Source organism: Panthera onca, chromosome B2, assembly GCF_046562875.1.
Source record: "Panthera onca isolate mPanOnc1 chromosome B2, mPanOnc1 haplotype 2, whole genome shotgun sequence".
In the NCBI taxonomy this organism is placed as follows: Eukaryota; Metazoa; Chordata; class Mammalia; order Carnivora; family Felidae; genus Panthera; species Panthera onca.
In genome coordinates, this window is record NC_138343.1 from 93,864,500 (window position 1) to 93,888,468 (window position 23,969).

Sequence of the window (23,969 nt, forward strand, 5' to 3'; positions counted from 1 at the left end):
AACTTCGTTAGGTGAATTATTCAAGTTCATACAGCTGTTCATACAATCTAGGCTCATCCTAGAACACCAGTTTAGAAAAGGGTAAGCGATCTGAACCTATGTCTCAAAATAGAACACAATTACCCTTCAAGCTCACATAAATAATGTATTTACTTATAATCTGTCATGTTATAGAAAAGGTCTGGGACAGTGTGGAGAAATACTTAAAATAAGACTTTAGTTTTCTTACAGCTAATGAAAAAATTCTACAATGGTGGAAGATGGAGATTGTGAAGTGGACAGGAGTATGAAAGCTGAAAACAGGTAGGCTAAAATCCCTAGTGAGATTAAAATTTAAAGTCCTGCTGTAGGAGCTGGTGCATTTTCTGAAAGTGGATTACAAATCTGCCTGCAAGCTGCTTGACAGCCAACACAGAGAGGCAGGTCGAATCTATTCTTAAATCATAGTATAAGATAAAAACCAGCCAGTGGCTGTGGAGAAATCTAAAAGGAATTTCTCCCATGGGTCTCTGTGAAGAAAAAAAATGTGAAATAAAGTAAATGATGCTTTTAAAATAATTCTGAGTTTCACAATACCATTTGTATAATTTTATTGGATAAAGGCCCAAAGCCTTAAAAAGTGCAGTTGAGGAAAATTGAGGGGAATTTGGTGGAGGGCTAAATGAGTTGGGATATATCTATTTCTCCAAACAAAACATGCTGCGCACTCCATGAGGGCAAGCAGCCTCTGTCTTGTTCATCATTGTGCTCTGTAGTGCACCATCTCCCAGAGTAAAGAGTCTCAATGGTTCAAAATGTTCAACCCAAAAACCAAATGAATCAATCTCCACCTCAATCAAATGAGAAAAGTAACATGTGAGAAGTACAGCTTTTCAAGGCAGGACCACATTATTGACTAGGATCCCAGCAGACATCAGTTCCAGGCCTTACATTGGTATGCAAAGAATTTGAACAACAGTTTCAGAAGAAACATTTCAAGTTTGCAGTTAATATTAAATTGGAAGAGACAGCAAATAATGAGAAACAAAGGAGGCAGATAAAAGGGTTTTAGATATTTCAAGTACCTACCCAGCTAATAAATGCAAATGAAGTTCAGTGCAGATAAGCACAGAATTATGAGTCTGGAAGCAAAGAAGAAAAAGGAGGACTATCTGCTTAATGGAAATGAGCTGCACGGTGCTGACCAGGAATGAGATCTGGGGAATTATTGCAGAAGAAATCCCTCAAGCTTTCAACCCACTTTGCTGCAATGGAAAAGAAACATGATGATGAGCTGTATTAAACCACAATACACAACTATCAAGTCACGCTCCACATTGGGTGAAAATGAAACCACAGCAAGGAAAGAATAAGATTTTTTTTTTTTCTTTAATTTAAACTGTCATTCTATTCAGGGCAAACCATCCTCAGTGATTTTTTTTTTTTTTTTTTTTTTTACATCTCAACCTTAAGTAATTGTCTTCTCCAGATTTATTTGGAATGTGGTTTCTTATGATTTGCTTGTATTCTCTGCCATTTCGTATGCCATCCCACAATTATTCAAGGATCGCCACAATATAGCCATCATGCCTGATAGCAGGAGCCATCACTGTAAACACTAGAAGACACTTGGATTACAAAGGTTGAGTGCTTCTTCTGCCAAAGCCTTACATTTTCTTTGTTGGTCAAAAAGAGAAGCATAGGTTCATAGCTTTTAAAGTTAGAAGACATTCTAAGTACCTAGTAGCTAATACTAATACCATGTTACAGCTGAATTCGCACACTCAGAGGTCCAGTGATGTCACCTGACCACATTACAGTTTACTCTAGAACTATCTGAGTCAAATTCAACACACAGTTGAAGGAGACAGTATGGTAGAAGGAATACCTAAAGGCTTCCCTGGCCAAAAACAGACCTCCCTTTTCTGGCTTTGGTTCCTGAAATCCCATGTTCATTCATTCAGCAAACATTTCTTGAGTCCTTACGAAGGATTAGGTACGGTTCTAAGTATTGATGATATAGCAGTAAACAAAAGAGATAATATCTTTACTTTCACTGAGCTTAAATTCTAGTAAGGAGAGAAAAACAATTAACAAATATACACAGAAATGAGGCAGACACTCTCAAGTAATGGGAAGTCCCAGAAAGATAATGGAGAAAAACCAGAGAAGGGTACAGGGATTACTTAAGGAAAATGATCAAGAAAGACTATTCTGAGAGGGTGACATTTAAAGTCTTAAAGAATGAGGAGTCCATAGGGAAACAGAATTATGACCTGGATAAATTAAGGCATTAAAATAATAATCATTTACTAAAATCTTATTCCAAATTAACTTCTCAGATTTTGAACCTAATAACTTTGTAGACTATGTTTTAAAAAAAGGACAGACTGAGGCTTTTGAAGATGGCGGCGTAGGAGGACGCTGGGCTCACCTCGCGTCCTGCTGATCACTTAGATTCCACCTACACCTGCCTAAATAACTCAGAAAACCGCCAGAGGATTAGCAGAATGGAGTCTCCGGAGCCAAGCGCAGACGAGAGGCCCACGGAAGAGGGTAGGAAGGGCGGCAAGGCAGTGCGCGCTCCACGGACTGGTGGGAGGGGGTCGGGGCGGAGGGGCGGCTCCAAGCAGAGCCCCCGAGTCTGGCTGGCAAAAGCGGAGGGGCCGGACGGACTGTGTTCGCACAGCAAGCGCGACTTAGCATCTGGGAGGTCATAAGTTAACAGCTCTGCTCAGAAAGCAGGAAGGCTGGAGGACAAAGGGAGGGAGAGCTGCTGAGCCCCCAGACGGCAGAGCTCAGCTTGGCGGGGAACAAAGGCGCTCGCCAGCGCCATCTCCCTCGCCCATCCCCCAGCCAAAATCCCAAAGAGAACCAGTTCCTGCCAGGGAACTTGCTCGCTCTGCGCAAACACCCAACTCTGTGCTTCTGCGGAGCCAAACCTCCGGCAGCGGATCTGACTCCCTCCCGCTGCCACAGGGCCCCTCCTGAAGTGGATCACCTAAGAAGAAGCGAGCTAAGCCTGCCCCTCCCGCACCCGTGCACCTTGCCTACCCACCCCAGCTAATACGCCAGATCCCCAGCACCACAAGCCTGGCAGTATGCAAGTAGCCCAGACGGGCCACGCCACTCCACAGTGAATCCCGCCCCTAGGAGAGGGGAAGAGAAGGCACACACCAGTCTGACTGTGGCCCCAGCAGTGGGCTGGGGGCAGACATCAGGTCGGACTGCGGCCCCGCCCACCAACTCCAGTTATACACCACAGCACAGCGGAAGTGCCCTGCAGATCCTCACCACTCCAGGGACTATCCAAAATGACCAAACGGAAGAATTCCCCTCAGAAGAATCTCCAGGAAATAACAACAGCTAATGAACTGATCAAAAAGGATTTAAATAATATAACAGAAAGTGAATTTAGAATAATAGTCATAAAATTAATCGCTGGGCTTGAAAACAGTATACAGGACAGCAGAGAATCTCTTGCCACAGAGATCAAGGGACTAAGGAACAGTCACGAGGAGCTGAAAAACGCTTTAAACGAAATGCAAAACAAAATGGAAACCACCACGGCTCGGATTGAAGAGGCAGAGGAGAGAATAGGTGAACTAGAAGATAAAGTTATGGAGAAAGAGGAAGCTGAGAGAAAGAGAGATAAAAAAATCCAGGAGTATGAGGGGAAAATTAGAGAACTAAGTGATACACTAAAAAGAAATAATATACGCATAATTGGTATCCCAGAGGAGGAAGAGAGAGGGAAAGGTGCTGAAGGGGTACTTGAACAAATTATAGCTGAGAACTTCCCTGAACTGGGGAAGGAAAAAGGCATTGAAATCCAAGAGGCACAGACAACCCCCTTCAGACGTAACTTGAATCGATCTTCTGCACGACATATCATAGTGAAACTGGCAAAATACAAGGATAAAGAGAAAATTCTGAAAGCAGCAAGGGTTAAACGTGCCCTCACATATAAAGGGAGACCTATAAGACTCGTGACTGATCTCTCCTTTGAAACTTGGCAGGCCAGAAAGGCTTGGCACGAGATCTTCAGTGTGCTAAACAGAAAAAATATGCAGCCGAGAATCCTTTATCCAGCAAGTCTGTCATTTAGAATAGAAGGAGAGATAAAGGTCTTCCCAAACAAACAAAAACTGAAGGAATTTGTCACCACCAAACCAGCCCTACAAGAGATCCTAAGGGGGATCCTGTGAGACAAAGTACCAGAGACATCACTACAAGCATAAAACATACAAACATCGCAATGATTCTAAACCCGTATCTTTCTATAATAACACTGAATGTAAATGGATTAAATGCGCCAACCAAAAGACATAGGGTATCAGAATGGATAAAAAAACAAGACCATCTATTTGCTGTCTACAAGAGACTCATTTTAGATCTGAGGACACCTTTAGATTGAGAGTGAGGGGATGGAGAACTATTTATCATGCTACTGGAAGCCAAAAGAAAGCAGGAGTAGCCATACTTATATCAGACAAACTAGACTTTAAATTAAAGGCTGTAACAAGAGATGAAGAAGGGCATTATATAATAATTACAGGGTCTATCCATCAGGAAGAGCTAACAATTATAAATGTCTATGCGCCGAATATGGGAGCCCCCAGATATATAAAACAATTACTCATAAACATAAGCAACCTTATTGATAAGAATGTGGTCATTGCAGGGGACTTTAACACCCCACTTACAGAAATGGATAGATCATCTAGACACACAGTCAATAAAGAAACAAGGGCCCTGAATGATACATTGGATCAGATGGACTTGACAGATATATTTAGAACTCCGCATCCCAAAGCAACAGAATATACTTTCTTCTCGAGTGCACATGGAACATTCTCCAAGATAGATCATATACTGGGTCACAAAATAGCCCTTCATAAGTTTACAAGAATTGAAATTATACCATGCATACTTTCAGACCACAATGCTATGAAGCTTGAAATCAACCACAGGAAAAAGTCTGGAAAACCTCCAAAAGCATGGAGGTTAAAGAACACCCTACTAACGAATGAGTGGGTCAACCAGGCAATTAGAGAAGAAATTAAAAAATATATGGAAACAAACGAAAATGAAAATACAACAATCCAAACACTTTGGGATGCAGCGAAGGCAGTCCTGAGAGGAAAATACATTGCAATCCAGGCCTATCTCAAGAAACAAGAAAAATCCCAAATACAAAATCTAACAGCACACCTAAAGGAAATAGAAGCAGAACAGCAAAGGCAGCCTAAACCCAGCAGACGAAGAGAAATAATGAAGATCAGAGCAGAAATAAACAATATAGAATCTAAAAAAACTGTAGAGCAGATTAACGAACCCAAGAGTTGGTTTTTTGAAAAAATAAACAAAATTGACAAACCTCTAGCCAGGCTTCTCAAAAAGAAAAGGGAGATGACCCAAATAGATAAAATCATGAATGAAAATGGAATTATTACAACCAATCCCTCAGAGATACAAACAATTATCAGGGAATACTATGAAAAATTATATGCCAACAAATTGGACAACCTGGAAGAAATGGACAAATTCCTAAACACCCACACTCTTCCAAAACTCAATCAGGAGGAAATAGAAAGCTTGAACAGACCCATAACCAGCGAAGAAATTGAATCGGTTATCAAAAATCTCCCAACAAATAAGAGTCCAGGACCAGATGGCTTCCCAGGGGAGTTCTACCAGACGTTTAAAGCAGAGATAATACCTATCCTTCTCAAGCTATTCCAAGAAATAGAAAGGGAAGGAAAACTTCCAGACTCATTCTATGAAGCCAGTATTACTTTGATTCCTAAACCAGACAGAGACCCAGTAAAAAAAGAGAACTACAGGCCAATATCTCTGATGAATATGGATGCAAAAATTCTCAATAAGATACTAGCAAATCGAATTCAACAGCATATAAAAAGAATTATTCACCATGATCAAGTGGGATTCATTCCTGGGATGCAGGGCTGGTTCAACATTCGCAAATCAATCAACGTGATACATCACATTAATAAAAGAAAAGAGAAGAACCATATGATCCTGTCAATCAATGCAGAAAAGGCCTTTGACAAAATCCAGCACCCTTTCTTAATAAAAACGCTTGAGAAAGTCGGGATAGAAGGAACATACTTAAAGATCATAAAAGCCATTTATGAAAAGCCCACAGCTAACATCATCCTCAATGGGGAAAAACTGAGAGCTTTTTCCCTGAGATCAGGAACACGACAGGGATGCCCACTCTCACCGCTGTTGTTTAACATCGTGCTGGAAGTTCTAGCATCAGCAATCAGACAACAAAAGGAAATCAAAGGCATCAAAATTGGCAAAGATGAAGTCAAACTTTCGCTTTTTGCAGATGACATGATATTATACATGGAAAATCCGATAGACTCCACCAAAAGTCTGCTAGAACTGATACATGAATTCAGCAAAGTTGCAGGATACAAAATCAATGTACAGAAATCAGTTGCATTCTTATACACTAACAATGAAGCAACAGAAAGACAAATAAAGAAACTGATCCCATTCACAGTTGCACCAAGAAGCATAAAATACCTAGGAATAAATCTAACCAAAGATGTAAAAGATCTGTATGCTGAAAACTATAGAAAGCTTATGAAGGTAATTGAAGAAGATATAAAAAAATGGAAAGACATTCTCTGCTCATGGATTGGAAGAATAAATATTGTCAAAATGTCAATACTACCCAAAGCTATCTACACATTCAATGCAATCCCAATCAAAATTGCACCAGCATTCTTCTCGAAACTAGAACAAGCAATCCTAAAATTCATATGGAACCACAAAAGGCCCCGAATAGCCAAAGTAATTTTGAAGAAGAAGACCAAAGCAGGAGGCATCACAATCCCAGACTTTAGCCTCTACTACAAAGCTGTAATCATCAGGACAGCATGGTATTGGCATAAAAACAGACACATAGACCAATGGAATAGAATAGAAACCCCAGAACTAGACCCACAAATGTATGGCCAACTCATCTTTGACAAAGCAGGAAAGAACATCCAATGGAAAAAAGACAGTCTCTTTAACAAATGGTGCTGGGAGAACTGGACAGCAACATGCAGAAGGTTGAAACTAGACCACTTTCTCACACCATTCACAAAAATAAACTCAAAGTGGATAAAGGACCTGAATGTGAGACAGGAAACCATCAAAACACTAGAGGAGAAAGCAGGAAAAGACCTCTCTGACCTCAGCCGTAGCAATCTCTTACTCGGCACATCCCCAAAGGCAAGGGAATTAAAAGCAAAAGTGAATTACTGGGACCTTATGAAGATAAAAAGCTTCTGCACAGCAAAGGAAACAACCAACAAAACTAAAAGGCAACCAATGGAATGGTAAAAGATATTTGCAAATGACATATCGGACAAAGGGCTAGTATCCAAAATCTATAAAGAGCTCATCAAACTCCACACCCGAAAAACAAATAACCCAGTGAAGAAATGGGCAGAAAACATGAATAGACACTTCTCTAAAGACGACATCCGGATGGCCAACAGGCACATGAAAAGATGTTCAACATCGCTCCTTATCAGGGAAATACAAATCAAAACCACACTCAGATATCACCACACGCCAGTCAGAGTGGCCAAAATGAACAAATCAGGAGACTATAGATGCTGGCGAGGATGTGGAGAAACGGGAACCCTCTTGCACTGTTGGTGGGAATGCAAATTGGTGCAGCTGCTCTGGAAAGCAGTGTGGAGGTTCCTCAGAAAATTAAAAATAGACCTACCCTATGACCCAGCAGTAGCACTGCTAGGAATTTATCCAAGGGATACAGGAGTACTGATGCATAGGGGCACTTGTACCCCAATGTTTATAGCAGCACTCTCAACAATAACCAAATTATGGAAAGAGCCTAAATGTCCATCAACTGATGAATGGATAAAGAAATTGTGGTTTATATACACGATGGAATACTACGTGGCAATGAGAAAAAATGAAATATGGCCTTTTGTAGCAACGTGGATGGAACTGGAGAGTGTGATGCTAAGTGAAATAAGCCATACAGAGAAAGACAGATACCATATGGTTTCACTCTTATGCGGATCCTGAGAAACGTAACAGAAACCCATGGGGGAGGGGAAGGAAAAAAAAAAAAAGAGGTTAGAGTGGGAGAGAGCCAAAGCATAAGAGACTGTTAAAAACTAAGAACAAACTGAGGGTTGATGGGGGGTGGGAGGGAGGGCAGGGTGGGTGATGGGTATTGAGGAGGGCACCTTTTGGGATGAGCACTGGGTGTTGTATGGAAACCAATTTGACAGTAAATTTCATATATTAAAAAATAAATTTAAAAAAAATAAATAAATAAATAAATAAATAAATAAATAAATATAACAGCTATAGTTTTTTAATTCCTAAAAAAATAAAAAAATTAAAAAAGGACAGAGAATAGATTATATTTCATATGAAGGAAGGATACAATGGGTTATAAACACAGGATTCAGACTAATGAGCAGGTCCTCAACCTTGGTGAAGAAGAAAACCAGGGAAAATGCTTCCTGAAAAGGACTGTCACCTGAAGGGATAGAAGAATCTGAAACACAATTATCAGAGTATGGTCCACTAGATTTAGTCCCATTTTCCCCAATAATACCCTTACTATAGAGATGGCATTTTCTTCACCTAATCAGTGACTTCCACATAGATAACTTATATAAACGAATAGTGGTTCACTTTTCTTCTGAAATAGGAAAAGCTGTAGGATGCTGTGGGGGCAGCCTCTAAATGATCCTCAATGGCCTCTGCCTGCTGTTATTCATGCCCTGTGTAGTCTTCCCTCCTCAGTGTGGACTGGACCTTGACATTCATTTCTGTAAACAAAATTCAGGGAAAGTGATGGGATGTCACTTCTGAGATTAAGTTGCAGAGACCATGGCTTCCCCCTTACTCACTTACTCACTCTGAGACAAGTCAGATGCCATGCTGTGGCCTGCCATGGAGAGGTCCATGGAGCAAGAAACTAAGGAAGGACTAAATCTTGCCAACAACCACATAAGTGAGTTTGGAAGCAGATCCTCTCCCAGATGAGCCTTCACATGAGACTGCATCCCCAGCCAGTGCTTTAATTGCAATCTTGTGAGAGAAACTGAGGCAGAGGCTTCTAGCTAAGCCATGTCCAGATTCCTGACCCAGAGAAACTTTGAGATAATAGATGTTTGTTGTTTTAGGTTGCTAAGTCTTCAGAGTTATGTGTTACAAAGCAATAGATAAGTAACAATTACACCAAGAAAGAAAGCACTTCTGTCAAATTGTGTCCTTCCTCCCTTTGACATCTTGTACTTTCACCAAACACTGCTTATACAGTAAAATTCTGTCTCTCCAGTCTTCTTGAGTAAAAAAGAAGCTGAAGGTTGGGACTAGAATGAGGCTACCTACAAATGTAGCAAGTTAAAGGACAATAATAATAATTAGCCATTAAATTCCTTTTAATTCTGAATATAATTTCATAACAATATCACATGGGATATTAACAAACCCTTGCAAAGTGTCTGTTATCTATAATTTTAACTGTTTGCTCAATCAGTCAGAAATTGACGATTTTCTTTCCTGCAGTTAGTCTGGGGCATCCCTAAGCTGAGGTAACCAAGGAATACCTCACCTTCTCCATCTGAAGAAGAGAAGCACATTCCCACCCCCCATCAACTATACGTATTAAAGTCAATCTCTCCTTCAGCAACTGTTTCCTGGTAGCCCCTTGAGGTTCCCACTTTGACTTCACCATTCACAGAAGCAAAGAAAATGTGACAAACTCCCAACTAACACCAGCAAAGAAAATTAAATCAATTAAGAGTTTGTAATTCAAATTGAATTACTTTTGGATTAAATACCATCATTTCTCTAATATAAACTCATTTATTTAGCTGAACCAAGGAGGAGATCTTATTATATCTAAATTCATAATACACTCCTTGCTTATCTTTGAAAAGTTAAGGAATTTCTCCAGAACACTGTACAAGGTTGCTCCGATCATCCCAAAATAAATATAATACTAATCAAAACAGACAGCCCCTACAGACTACCGCCACTGGCTATTAGCTCTAAGGCACTACACAGTAGGTCTTCTTGAGCACAATAACTACAGTGATATTAGACTTTGAAAATTCAAGGAGGCAGTTCTGTACTACAGAAAACTTCCAAATGTAAAGACAAAAAAATGCATTAAAAAAACCTTGGAAAGCATTACTCCCTTGCCTCATGGCCTCACCATGAGGGGAACCAGTCCAATAGGGACAATCCAAAGGAGGAAAGCCTAGGAGAATTCCCCCACTTCCACCCCTTTGTTTTAATCTTTCCACAGCATTGGCCGACACAAAAATCAATACATACATCAACCTTTTATCATCAATAGGTCTTTCAACTAGGCTGCCATTCCGGAAATAGCCATAGATTCAAGGCCAAACTCTCTGCTGTGGCACCACTGAATGCCAAGTAGGAACACCTAAAATAGAATTTGGCCCTAACAACACTGATCCTCCCCACCATCATTGAAAATTTGTTTTATGGGAAGCAATAGAAAAACATGCCTTTCCTATAAACCACCTATAAACTACTCTTGACACATATCACTGTATATGTTTAAGGCATGTAGCATGATAGCTTGATTTATATATATTGTGAAATGAATACCACAATAGGTTCAGCTGACATCCATTTTCTCATTTAGGTACGATAAAAATAAAAGAAGAAAAAAGCAAAAAAAAATTTCCTTGTGATGAGATCTCATAGGATTTACTCTCTTAAGAACTTTCCTATATATCACACAGCAGTGCTAACTATGGTCATCATGTTGTACATTACATCCCTAGTACTTATTTATATTATAAGTGGAAGTTTATAGCTTTTGACTATCTTCCTCCAGCTCCTCCTCCCCCACAGCCTCTGTCTCTGGTAACCACAAGCCTGATCTCTTTTCTATGAGTTCGATTGTGGTTTGTTTGTTTGTTTGTTTGTTTCAGATTCCACATATAAGTAGGATCATACAGTACTTGACTTTCTCTGACTTACTTCAGCTAACATAATTGTGTATATGTACATACCACAACTTTGTCCAGTCATCCATCAATGGATCCTTAGATTGTTTCCATGTCTTGTCCATTGTAGACAAGGCTGCTATGAACATAAGGGTGCAGATATCTTTTCACATCAGTGTTTTTGTTTCCTTTGGATATATTCCCAGAAGTAGAATTTCTAGATCACATGGTAGTTCTATTTTTACTTTTTTGAGGATCCTCCATATTACATTCCATAGTGACTGTACCAATTTTACAACCCCACCAAGGGTGCACAAGAGGTTCCCTTTTCTTTACATCCACACCACCATTTGTTATCTTTTATCCTTTTAAATGACATTTTAACAGGCATGGAGTGATATCTCATTATGGTTTTAATTTCCATTTCCCTAATGACTAGTGATGTTGAATATCTTTCCATGTACCTATTGGCCCTTTACGTATCTTTTTTGGATAAATGTCTATTCAGGTCCTTTGCCTATTTTTTAATTGGATTATTTGGGGTTTTTTCTACTGAGTTGTATGAGTTCTTTATATATTTTGAATATTAACCTCTTATGGATATATTATTTGCATATATTTTTCCCATTCTGTAGACTGTCTTTTCACTTTGTTGATGGCTTCTTTTTCTGTGCAAAAGCCTTTTAATTTAATATAGTCCCACTTGTTTATTTTTTATTTTGTTGTTTGTGCTTTAGGCATCACATTCAAAAAATCATTACCAAGGGGCGCCTGGGTGGCGCAGTCGGTTAAGCGTCCGACTTCAGCCAGGTCACGATCTCGCGGTCCGTGAGTTCGAGCCCCGCGTCAGGCTCTGGGCTGATGGCTCGGAGCCTGGAGCCTGTTTCCGATTCTGTGTCTCCCTCTCTCTCTGCCCCTCCCCCGTTCATGCTCTGTCTCTCTCTGTCCCAAAAATAAATAAAAAACGTTGAAAAAAAAATTAAAAAAAAAAAAAAATCATTACCAAGACCCATGTCAAGGAGTCTTATTCCTATGTTTTCTACTAGTTCATGGTTTGAAGTCTTACATTTAAGTCTTTAATCCATTTTGAGTTAATTCTTGTGAGTGGGGTAAAACATTGGTCTAATTTTACTCTTTAACATGTAAATATCCAATTATCCCAGCACTATTTATTGAAAAGATTATCCTTTCTCCATTGAGTATTCTTCACTCACTTGTCAAATATTAGCTGACTGTATATGCTTAGGTTTATTTCTGGATTCTCAACTCTGCTCCACTGGTCTATTTGTCTGTTTTCATGACAGTACCATACTGTTTTGATCATCATAGCTTTATGGTATAGCTTAAATCAAGACATGTGATGCCTCCTGCTTTGTTATTTCTCAGGATTTCTTTGGCTATTCATAGTCTCTTATGGTTCTATATTAATTTTGGGATTGTTTTTTTCTATTTCTATAAAAAATAACATTGAAATCTCAATAAGGACTGAACTGAATTTATAAATGGTCATTGGTAATACTGGCATTTTAACAATGTTATTTCTTCTAAACCATGAACACAGGATACCTTTCCTTTTATTTGTGTCTTCTGTGATTTCCTTCATCAGTGTCTTATAGTTTTCAGAGTAAAGATCTTTCACCTCCTTAGTTAAATTCATTCCTAAGTATTTTACCATTTTTGATGCTATTATAAGGGATTAATTTATCTTTTTCAGAAATTTCATTGTTACTGTATAAAAATGCCACTGATTTTTCTATGTTAATTTTGTTTCTTGCAACTTTACTGAATTCATTGATTAGATCTAAGAGTTTTTTGGTTGAATCTTTAGGATTTTCTATATATAAAATCATGGGATTTGCAAATAAGGCCAATTCTACTTCTTTTTCCTGACTGATTGCTTTAGCTGGGACTTCTAATACTATGTTGAAAAGGTGCTGGAAACCAAGCTACCCAGTCTGAGTGGCAGGGCCCAGGCTGTGGACGGATTGGTGACTGCAGGGCAGCCCACTGACAGTGAAGCTTCTGGGACTCCCACTTTTAGGTAATTTGGCCTTAAAAGTACCTGGGGTATTGTCTGTTGGGGAATTGCCCTCGGCAGGCCCCCTGGGAAAAGAACCGTTAGGGAAGAAAATAAGCTTCCGCAAGAAATTGCGCGGCCTTACGTTTATCCCTTGCCATTCCCTATGGAGACTCCTCTACTTACAGGAAGGATAGCCTCATGCATTTGCCAGCAAAGGCAGCCAACGAAGGAGAGACATATGGATCCAAAAGCCCCACTCCGGTAACTAAGGAGTGTATCTATGGACACAGGTCACTCTGACCCCTAGGCCCACCTGGCGCCCAGGAGGCATTCCAGATGATGATTGAACCTAGTCGGTTAAAGTACAGAATGGTTCATTGGTTCGTGCATTGTCTCTCTGAGAATGTATAAGGCGTGGGTTTCTAAGGCTCTCTTGGCCCCCTCCTGGCACCTCGGACCCAGGCAAACACTTTTGTTCTTCAAAACCACGAATGGTTCAGGGAAGCAACTAAGAGGTCATGTCCCTGTAACTGTTCCACTTGAGGTGTTGAGAGATAAATGGCCTTTCGTGAAAACAGCAAATACTTTATAAATTATAGATAAACATAGGTACATAATAAAAACAATAAAATAAATTAATCAATAAGCAAAGGGCAGGAGGGAACATTATGACAAAACAATCATGTTATTCCTTATTGGGTGGTTATACAAAGGAACAATTTTAGAATTGGGAAATGTTAGAAAAACATAGATGATGTATGTTACAAGAAAATCACTAGCATATATAATGCCACGTTTACTGCAGTAAATCGGCCAGTTCAACACACTGCTGTTGTCTGTGTCCATTTTTATTTTTTGTTTTATTTTATTTTCACTTTTTCGCCGATGCCATTCATCCTTCAGGAACCCCTGGTTGCTGGAGCTGGTCTCTGGCAAAAAGGAGTGATGAGAGTGAGCATCCCTGTCTTATCCCTGATCTTAGAAAAAAGCTTTAAACTCTCACTATTCAATATGATGTTAGTCATGGACTTGTCATATATGGCCTTTGTTATGTTGAGATATGTTTCTTCTATGCCTAATATGTTAAGAATTTTTATCATGAATAGATGTTGAATTATGTCAAATGCTTTTTCTGCATCTATTGAGATGATCACATGATTCTTTCCTTTCATTCTATTAATATGATGTATCACATTAGTTGATCTACATATGTTAAACTATCCTTGCTTCGCAGGCATAAATCCCACTTGATCATGCTATATATGATGCTTTTAAGGTGCTGTGGCATTTTTTATTTTACTGAAAATTTTGCATTTATATTAATTAGGGATGTTGGCCTATAATTTTCTTTTCTAGTAGTGTCTTTTTTCTGGTTTTGGTATCAGGATAATCCTGGCCTTTTTGTAAAATGAGTTTGAGAGTGCTTCAGTGTTTTAGAAAAGTGATGTTAATTTTTCTTTAAATGTTTGGTAAAATTGACCAATGAAACCATCTGGTTCTGAGCTTTTTCTTCATTGGGACTTTTTTTTTTTTTTTTAATCTCCTTAGTGGTAATTGGTCTATTCGGATTTTTTATTTCTTCCTGAGTCAGGTCAGTCTTGTTGTATATTTCTAAGAATTCTCCCATTTCTTCTAGGTTGTAACATCAGGTTCTTCTATCAGTTGTAATGTTTCCTTTTCCATTTATAATTGTATTGATTTGATCCTCTCTTTTTTCCTTCTGGCTAAGGTTTTGTTAATTTTGTCTATCAACTCAAAAAACCAACACAGTTTGGTTAATCTTTTCTATTGTTTTCCTGTTCTCTATTTCTGCTCTAATTTTTATTATTTCCTTTCTTCTTCTGACTTTAGACTCAGTTTGTTCTTCTTTTTCTACTTCTTAAAGGTATGGAGTTAGGTTGTTTATTTGGAATCTTTCTTGCTTAATACAGGCATTTCCTACTACAAACTTCCCTCTTAGAACTGCTTTTGCTGCACCCCACAAGTTCTGGTATGTTATGTTGTATTTCTTTTTTTGTCTCAAGAAACTTTTACTTTCCCCTTTAATTTCTTCTTTGATCCATTGGTTATTTCCATGTGTTCATAAAATTTCCAGTTTTCCTCTTGTTACTGATTTCTAGTTCCATGCCATTGTGCTCAGAGAAAACATTTGATATGAATTCAATCTTCTTGAATTTGCTGAAACTTGTAACCCAACATGTGGCCTTTCCTAGAAAATGTTCCATTTGCACTTGAGAAAAATAGTGTATTTTGTTGTTGTTGGACAGAATGTCCTATATATGTCAGTAAGGTCATTTTGGTCTATAGCATTCTCAAATCCATCATTTCTTTATTGATTCTCTGTCTGGATGATCTACCAATTGTTGAGAGTGGAGTATTAAAGCTCCCAACTATTACTGTATTACTTTTTATTTCTCCTTTCAGATATGCTAGGTTTTGCTCTATATATTTAGGTGCTTTCATGTTGGGTGCACAAATTGTCATACTTTCTTGATGTGTTGACCCCTTTATCATTATACAATGACCTTCTTTGTCTCTTTTTACCACTTTTAGTTTAAATTCTATTTTGTCTGAGATGAATACAGCTACCCTCCTTGTTTTGGTGACCATTTCCTTGAAATGTCTTTTTCCGTCTCTTCACTCTCAGTCACTGTGTGTCTTTAAGGCTAAAGGGAGCTCCTTGTGGGCAGCATATTTGGATCTTGTTTTTTTCTTATCCATTCAGCCTTTATATGTCTTTTAATTGGAGAGTTTAATCTGGGACACCTAAAGTAATTATTGATAGGTAAGGACTTACTATTGTAATTTTGTTAATTCTTTTCTAGTTGTTTTGTAGATCCACTGTTCCTTGTTTCTTATCCTATTGTCTTTTTTGTGTTTTAATGTCTTTTGATATCAGTTTGTTTGACTTCTTTATCGTGTTCCTTTGTGTAATTACTACAGAACTTCCCCTTGTGGTTACCATAAAGCTTACATATCTTAAACTTATAACACCCTATTTTAAAACTGATAGAAACCTGGAAACAACTTTGAGTACCCCTGCTACAACCTTCCTCCTGCTGCACCAGGGGAGTGGTTAAAGTAAACAAACAATGGCCAGGAATTACAAACCTTCAGCAGCTTGCCCTGTTTCACAAGGTGGAACGGGGTTGACTGGAAGACCTCCTTCTGGAATATGACCCCCCATCAGGTAATATTCGAGTGGCAACTGGAATGTCACCGGGAACAGCAAGACCAGGCTCTGGTGGTGGTCCCATAGGGACAGGAGGAATTCTGTCTTCTCAAATCAAAGTTGATGATTGTCCTGTAACACAACAAGGTTTGAGTGGAATGAAAACTGGAATGAAAGGTTCCCAGAGGCAAATTTTAGACAAATCTTATTATCTTGGATTTCTTCAAAGTAAAATAAATGAACTTACAATAGAAGTTAATAAACTTCAGAAAGAAATAGAACTGTACAATCAAGAGAATTCAGTGTATTTGTCATATGAAAAGAGAGCTGAGACTTTAGCTGTTGAAATCAAAGAGTTCAAAGACAACTAGCAAACTACAATAAGCTGATAGATAAACTTAGTACCAATGCTGAAATGGAAGAAGTAATGAATGATTACAACATGCTTAAAGCTCAAAATGAGCTATCCACACAACATATGGATATCATATTTACTGAAAGACAAGCGAAGGAAAAACAAACTAGAAGAGTAGAAGAAGTTGAATAGGAAAAGCAAGCAGCAGATGACATTATCAGAAACACATCTCCTGAAAAACAAGTCAGGTACATAGAAATGAAAACCACAAATGAGAAACTGTTGCAGGAATTAGATACACTTCAGCAACAGCTAGATTCACTGAACATAAAAAAAAGAGAGCTTGGAAGCTGAAATAGCACACCTCCAGGTTAAATAGGAGGCTGTACTGCTGCACAAAAAAACTTTATGAGTTGGGAGTCCCATCAAGACCAAATGATTGCTGAAGACAAAAGCATGGGATCTCCAATGAAAGAAAGAGAGAGATTACTCAAGCAAGTTAAAGAAGATAATCAGGAAATAGGCAGCAAGGAGCAACAGCTAATAGACATAAAAGAAAAAATAAAGCAATTTAATGAAGAAATTAGACAACTAGACATGGATTTAGAAGAACACCATGGTGAAATGAGTCAGAAGTATAAGGAACTAAAACAGGGAGAGGAAAATACGGACACTTTTATTGAGACTTTTGAGGAAACTAAGAATCAAGAACTGGAGCAGAAGGCACAGATAGAAGCCAACATTGTTACACTTTTGGAGCACAGTAGTAGAAATATAAACTGTATAAAACAGATATCCTCTATCACCAACCAAGAGCTGAAGATGATGTAGGATGATCTCAACTTTAAATCTACTGAAATGCAGAAATCACAAAGTACAACTAGAAATTTGACCTCAGATAGCCAATGTCTACAGTTGGATCTACAGAAAATGGAGCTTCTGCAAAGTAAGATGACTGAGGAACAGTATTCTCTGAAAAGCAAAATTAAGCAAATGACAGCTGATTTGAAAACATATAATGATTTTCCAGCTTTAAAATCATCAGGTGAAGAAAAGAAAAAGAAATTACATCAGGAGAGAACAGTATTAACAACCTGTAGAAATGCCTTTAAGAAAATAACAGAAGCTAAATGTAAACTATGAGATGCTAAAAACACAACTGCAAGAAAATGAGACACATTCTAAGCTTACAAATTTAGACAGGAAGTGGCAACACCACGAGCAAAATAATTTTGGATGAAAAAATTCATAGCAACCAAGAGTCAAAAGAGTGATTACCAGTCAATTATGAAAAATGTGACCAAGCAGATTGCAGATTACAATAAAAACCTCGTGGATACTCTACATAGCATGAGCAGAAACTGAGTCTGAACCAACTGCAAGTCTCTGTAGCAGTGTCCTCCACTGCTAAACTTTGGACAAGCTGACTGAAAAAAAAAAAAAAAATAGCTTACCCTTGAAGAGTTTTACCTAAAATAATGTTGAGTGCTATAATGTTTGTGACCTCTTTGAAGAGTGATATTTTAAATAATAGTTCAATAAAAAGTTTGCATACAAAATAAATAATAAATAAATAATAAATAAAACTGATAGCAATTTAACTTCAATAGCATTCATAAACCCTACACTTTAATTTCTCCTCCTCTCACACCTTACATTATTGCTGTTACAACTTATATGCTTCTTATACTATGTAATTAATAACAGACGATTATATAGTTTTTTTTAATTTTTTTAACGTTTATTTATTTTTGAGACAGAGAGAGACAGAGCATGAACGGGGGAGGGTCAGAGAGAGAGGGAGACACAGAATCTGAAACAGGCTCCAGGCTCTGAGCTGTCAGCACAGAGCCCGATGCGGGGCTTCAACTCACGGACCGCGAAATCATGACCTGAGCCAAAGTTGGACGCCCAACCGACTGAGCCACCCAGGTGCCCCAATAACAGACTATTGTATAGTTTTTAATACATTCATTTTTTATCTTTAAAGTTAGCATTGTAAATGAATTATGCACCACTATTACCATATTTCAGAATCTAATTATGACTATATATTTACCATTACCAGTGAGACTTACACTATCTTTTTATGTTTTTATGATGTTAACTCGTATTCTTTTACTTCCACTCAAAGAACTCCCTTTAGCATCTCTTGTAAGGCAGGTCTGGTGGTAATGAACTCCCCCAGCTTTTGTTTGTGCAGGACACAAATGGCAAGCTCATTGCTAACATCATACTCAATGGTTAAGAGTTTGTGTCTTACACAAACAAAAGCTGTCCTTTGTTTCTGAAGGACAACTTCTCTGGGTATAGAATTCTTGACTGACAGTTATTTTCTTTCAATATTTTGAATATGTCATCTCATTTTCCCCTGGCCTGAAAGGTTTCTTTTGAGAAATCTGTCGGTTATCTTATGGGGGCTCCCTTCTATGTAACTTCTTTTCTCCTGCTGCTCTTAAATTCTTTCTTGGTTTTTGACTTTTGACAATTTAACTATAATGTGTCTCAGTGTAGTCCTATTTGGGTTCAACTTATTTGGGGTCTTTTGGACCTCATGGATCTGGATGTCCATTTCTCTCCCCAGGTGTAGAACATTTTCAGCCATTGTTGCATTAAATATATTTCTGTTCCTTTCTCTTTCTCTTCTGCTTCCGGAATTCCCACAATGTGAATACTGTTTCTTTTCATTGTGTTCCATAATTCCCATAATCCCATTCACTCTTTTTCATTCTTTTTTCTCCCTGCTCCTCTGGGTAACTTCAAATGCTCTATCCTCAAAGTCACTGATTCTTTCTTCTACATGGTCTAGTCTACTTTTGACACTTCACTGAACTCTTCAGTTACTGTAATTTTCAACTATAGGATTTCTGAGGTTTTTATGGTTACCATTTCTTTGTCAAATTTCTCATTTTGTTCATGCATTATTTTCCTAATTTCATTTAGTTGCCTGTCTGTGTTTTCTTGTAGTTAACTAAACTTGCTTATGAGGATTATTCTGATTATTCTTTGTCGACAGTTCATAGATCTCCATTTCTTTAGGGTCAGTTATTGGAGCTTTATTAGTTCCCTCGGTGGTGTCTTTACCTGATTTTTTATGATCCTTGATTCCTCATCTTGAGTAATTTAGCAATCAGGATCTTCTTCGAGACTTTACAGGTTTGCTTTAGCAGTGGCAGCTCTTCACCAATAAGTTCAGTTTGGGTTTCTGGGTTATGTCTTTGGGCAGGTGGAGCCTATAACCATGATCTATTTTGGGGCAAGGCAACTGTTCAAACTCTGAGGACAAGAATGGGGGATGTGCCACTGGCTGGTAAAAGTTGGATAGGGCTTCTGGCTTGATTCCCTACCCAAGTGAGCTTCAGATGGACTCCATAATTTCCTGGATTCTGTGGTCAGGTTCATGAGATAGTTGGGTAATAGATAAATTCAGTAATAGGTGGTACTATGAATTAGCTTCCCTGTCCTCATAGGCCAGCAGGATGGGACCCAGGACCTATACAGCTTATTGTTTATGTACCTGAATTAGTCCAGAGTGTACAATGAATTTCCTGATCTAGTGAAACCATCAGTTTTGCTCCTCAGACAGGGAATAAAAGCCATGGCTGTGCTCTCTATTTAGGTGCCACCGTACATAGGACTGTTGGGTGGGCTACAGAGCTTCCCATGTACTCTGGCTAGGTTCCTTGGTCAGAGAGTCTAAAGGCTATACTCTAAGCCCACTGCTGAATACAAATTAAATTTCCTACCTGGCACAGTGGGAGAAGCATCCCTAACAAAGAGCAACCAAACAAAGGTAAAGCTCTTTGTTTGTTGACTTAACTTATACCAACCTGCACCCCAAGTTCCCTGACCAAGCAGGACCACTTTACTGTGCCCACCCACCTCTCAGCTCAAGTGCTGCTGGTCCACACACCTTCCAGGAGTTGTCTCCAGCCCTTTTGGTCTGATAGGACCAGAAGACACTCCACAGCAGGTGGGGATGTGACTTAGCTCAATGCCTGGGTGTGAGTAAACAGGGCTCTAGGGACGTCAAAATTCATTTGAGGTTCCACATTACACAGATCTGTACCCTACTTAGTTCCCTAGCCAGAGGGAAACCCAATCTGCCTCCCTAGTCAGACAGCAAAACCACTGGTTGGGATTACTACTTGGGCATCACAGGTATGAACCCGACCTGCCAAGATCCATATGCTGATTTTTGCAAGCCCCTCCTCATTTACCCATCACATTCAGATTCCCATTGGTTGAGCAACACAGATGCCTCTTCAGTCTTTGTGGTATGAGATCAGAGTAGGGGCTCCCAAAGAGCAACGCTGGGGGGAGCCAGTGGTCCCCACTGTGTTCTCTTTTCCCACTGAAGGACTGGCGGCTCAATGGAGACCTGTTGGTGTGGTGCTGCACTGGCCTGGGAGAGGGGCAATGCAGTCAGCTCTCGTACCATTCTACCACAGTCTCTCTTGATCTCTGTGGTACAGGGGATGCTTTAGCTTCACCCATGTATTAAGGGATGCTCTCAGTAGTATCTTGTTCTTGAATTATTCTCAGTTGTTTTTTCTTGTGAAGAGAGCCAAGTCACCACTGTAGTAACATCAATGCCACCATCACCCAGGCATTCACTTTTTAATCTGTGTCCCTTACATTTACACTAGTGCTCAGGTATTAATGAAAACAAATGTTTGAAAAGTCAACAATCCTTAGTATCCTGCACTAAGCACAAGGAGCACAAAAGAGCAAAGTGGGACAAAGACAATGGTTTTTTTTTAATGTATTAATTTGCTAAGCTATCAAATAAAATGAAAAAAGAGAAAGGTTGATGTAACTTCTTTTCATGAAGAAAACAAAATTGGGGCACCTGGGTGGCTCAGTCGGTTAAGCGTCCAACGTTGGCTCGGGTCATGATCTCACAGTTCATGGGTTTGAGCCCCGCATCAAGCTCTGTGCTGACAGCTCAGAGCCTGGAGCCTGTTTCAGATTCTGTGTCTTCCTCTCTCTCTTCCCCTCCCCCACTTGCACTCTGTCTCTCTCTCTCTCTCCCTCAAAAATAAGAAATAAACATTTTACAAAATTTAAAAGTAAAAATTATTCTAGCCTTCATCAAAATTGGCAGTATTTTCCATAATATGTAAAATTCATCATGGTTACAGGGGAAGCCTGTGAGAGAGTCAATGACTTTAAAAACTACAGGATGAAAAAAAGAGATGATTGTAGAAGTTTCCTTATATACACACTTCTGACCCTTAGGAAAAGCAAAACTGCATTCATTTGAAAGAAGTATTCATATAAATGATACTATATTCATTATATAGAATAATAAACATACTGGTTAAAATGATTCTGTAAATCAAAATTAAAATACTTAATGTTTTAATGTTTTCACCTTACAAAATTATTTAAAATCCTTCATTAACTTTCTAGAGAAGTTCCCAAAAATGTATCTACATTAGACTTCCCAATCCCTTAAAGGCATAACTTCATTAAGCTCTTTTATTAAAATAATTCCCCATAAAATAATGCTCTAAAAATAAAGTGATTTAAAAATATGTCCTTCACAGGAGGAAAAACTTGTGAAATCCAAATAAAGTCTGTAGTTTAATAGTATTACACCAATGTGAGTTTCTTACTTTAATAAATGTACCATGGTTATGTAAGATGTTAGCATTAGGGGAAGCAGGGTGAAGGATATGCAAAAACTCTATACTGTCTTTGTAAGTCTTCTGTAAATTTTAAATTATTTAAGAATAAGGTTTTTTTAAAGAAAATCATATTTTGAAATTCAACATGATACACATTTGGAGAAGAAAAACTTCTAACATTTTATTTGGAGCCTATTCATTAACATGCAATTAACAGACAACATGTGTTCCTAATTGACTTCTGACATGAAGCCTATTTTATAGATCTAGAGACCACACTAAGGCAACAGGGTTATGACCAACACGAGCACAATATATTTGTATTCTCACTCAGGCCACAGCCTTTCAAAGTCTCTGTAAATCAACACTATTTTCAGTCACAGAAAAGTAGAGGAAGCAGTTCCTTCTCGACTAAGATTCTCCCAAATGAGTAAAGCATTTTAAAAAGCAGATATTATGAAAAATCATATTCATGAACAAAGCAGAATAATGAGTTTACTTGTCCATGTTCATTATTTACATGGAAATATTACATATAGAACTAATATCTATCTTGAGTCATGAGAATGTTGAAGACTTTGTGACTGGTAAGACACATTATGTAATCCCTTAATAAGTAGTGAAATCCCATTACACCAAAGTGTAACGGTGTCTACATAACTGCCCAATGAAGAATCCCATTGTCAGCTCAAACGCAACATGGAAATTATTGTTCCTAGCAAAAAGCCAAAGGAACTCATAACCTTCCTCTTCACAGACCTAACCAAGAAAATTACTCAGATGGAAATGGATAAAATGCATAGCCGAGAAAATAGAAAAGTTATAATCAAATAATAGAGGACATAAATATTTTACAGTATATCAGAGAAAGCAACCCATGGAATCTATAGATGATGGAGGCGAAAGAGATCAAATCTTTACTTAAATCTGCAAGGAATAAAAAGCATTCCGTTACCAGGAAGGTTTGGATTCCAGCATGAATGAATGGGACAAGACAGAATAGCATGGAGAAAAGAGGATATGGAAAGCCTGAACAACTAACAAACAGGAGAAATGGGAACCAGACCACAGCAGAAAACTAGTTCCACGGTGATCAGAGATACAAAATTACAGGTCATCAACTCCTAGTCAGGAAGGTCCACAAATAAATAGCTGAGTCCCTTGATACACCATCTGATATTTTTGTTTAATATAATTGTACTTAAACCAATAGTATAGTAGTACACAAAATAATGTATATAATAAATAATATAATAATAAAGTGCAACTCACATTCCACAACATGGGTTCATTCATTCTCAATACCTTTATTGTCTTAAACCTGAGTTAAAGAAACTTTCCAGGTCTTCATAATCCTTCCTGGTCACCAGACTAAGTGACCACTCTGATAATGGTGTTCACTCTGTGCCTGGAGGGGCCCAGGAGGGCAGGAGGTTATAGGCTGACCCACCACTCACCCTCCAATTCAAAATGCTACTCTACCAAGCCTTGTTTCTGGGTGCTCCAAACTAAACATCATTCATTTGACTATGTTTTACATTTAAAATGAAGTAGCAGTTGCCACTGGGCTCAAAGGAGAATAATGAACTATTTGTTTTCAAACAGGACATTGGAGATTTATCCATGTTAAGAACTGCCTGTTTACTAGTATGCTTAATCACATTGAATATATGTTACAGATGTTATTTTGTATAAATATTTCATAATTCAAAAGAAAAAAGACTGTTGAAAGTTCTAAAATGATATTTGCACACATATTTACATATGTATGTGCACATAAACATTTATACAGATACAAAACATATATATT

The 23,969-nt window shown here is 38.3% G+C and overlaps 1 pseudogene; it reads left to right on the forward strand.

Annotated features, from left to right (window-relative positions):
• Nucleotides 1-16,091: 16,091 nt before the first annotated feature.
• Nucleotides 16,092-17,891, forward strand: LOC132667437 (intraflagellar transport protein 74 homolog pseudogene; annotated as a pseudogene).
• Nucleotides 17,892-23,969: the final 6,078 nt, after the last annotated feature.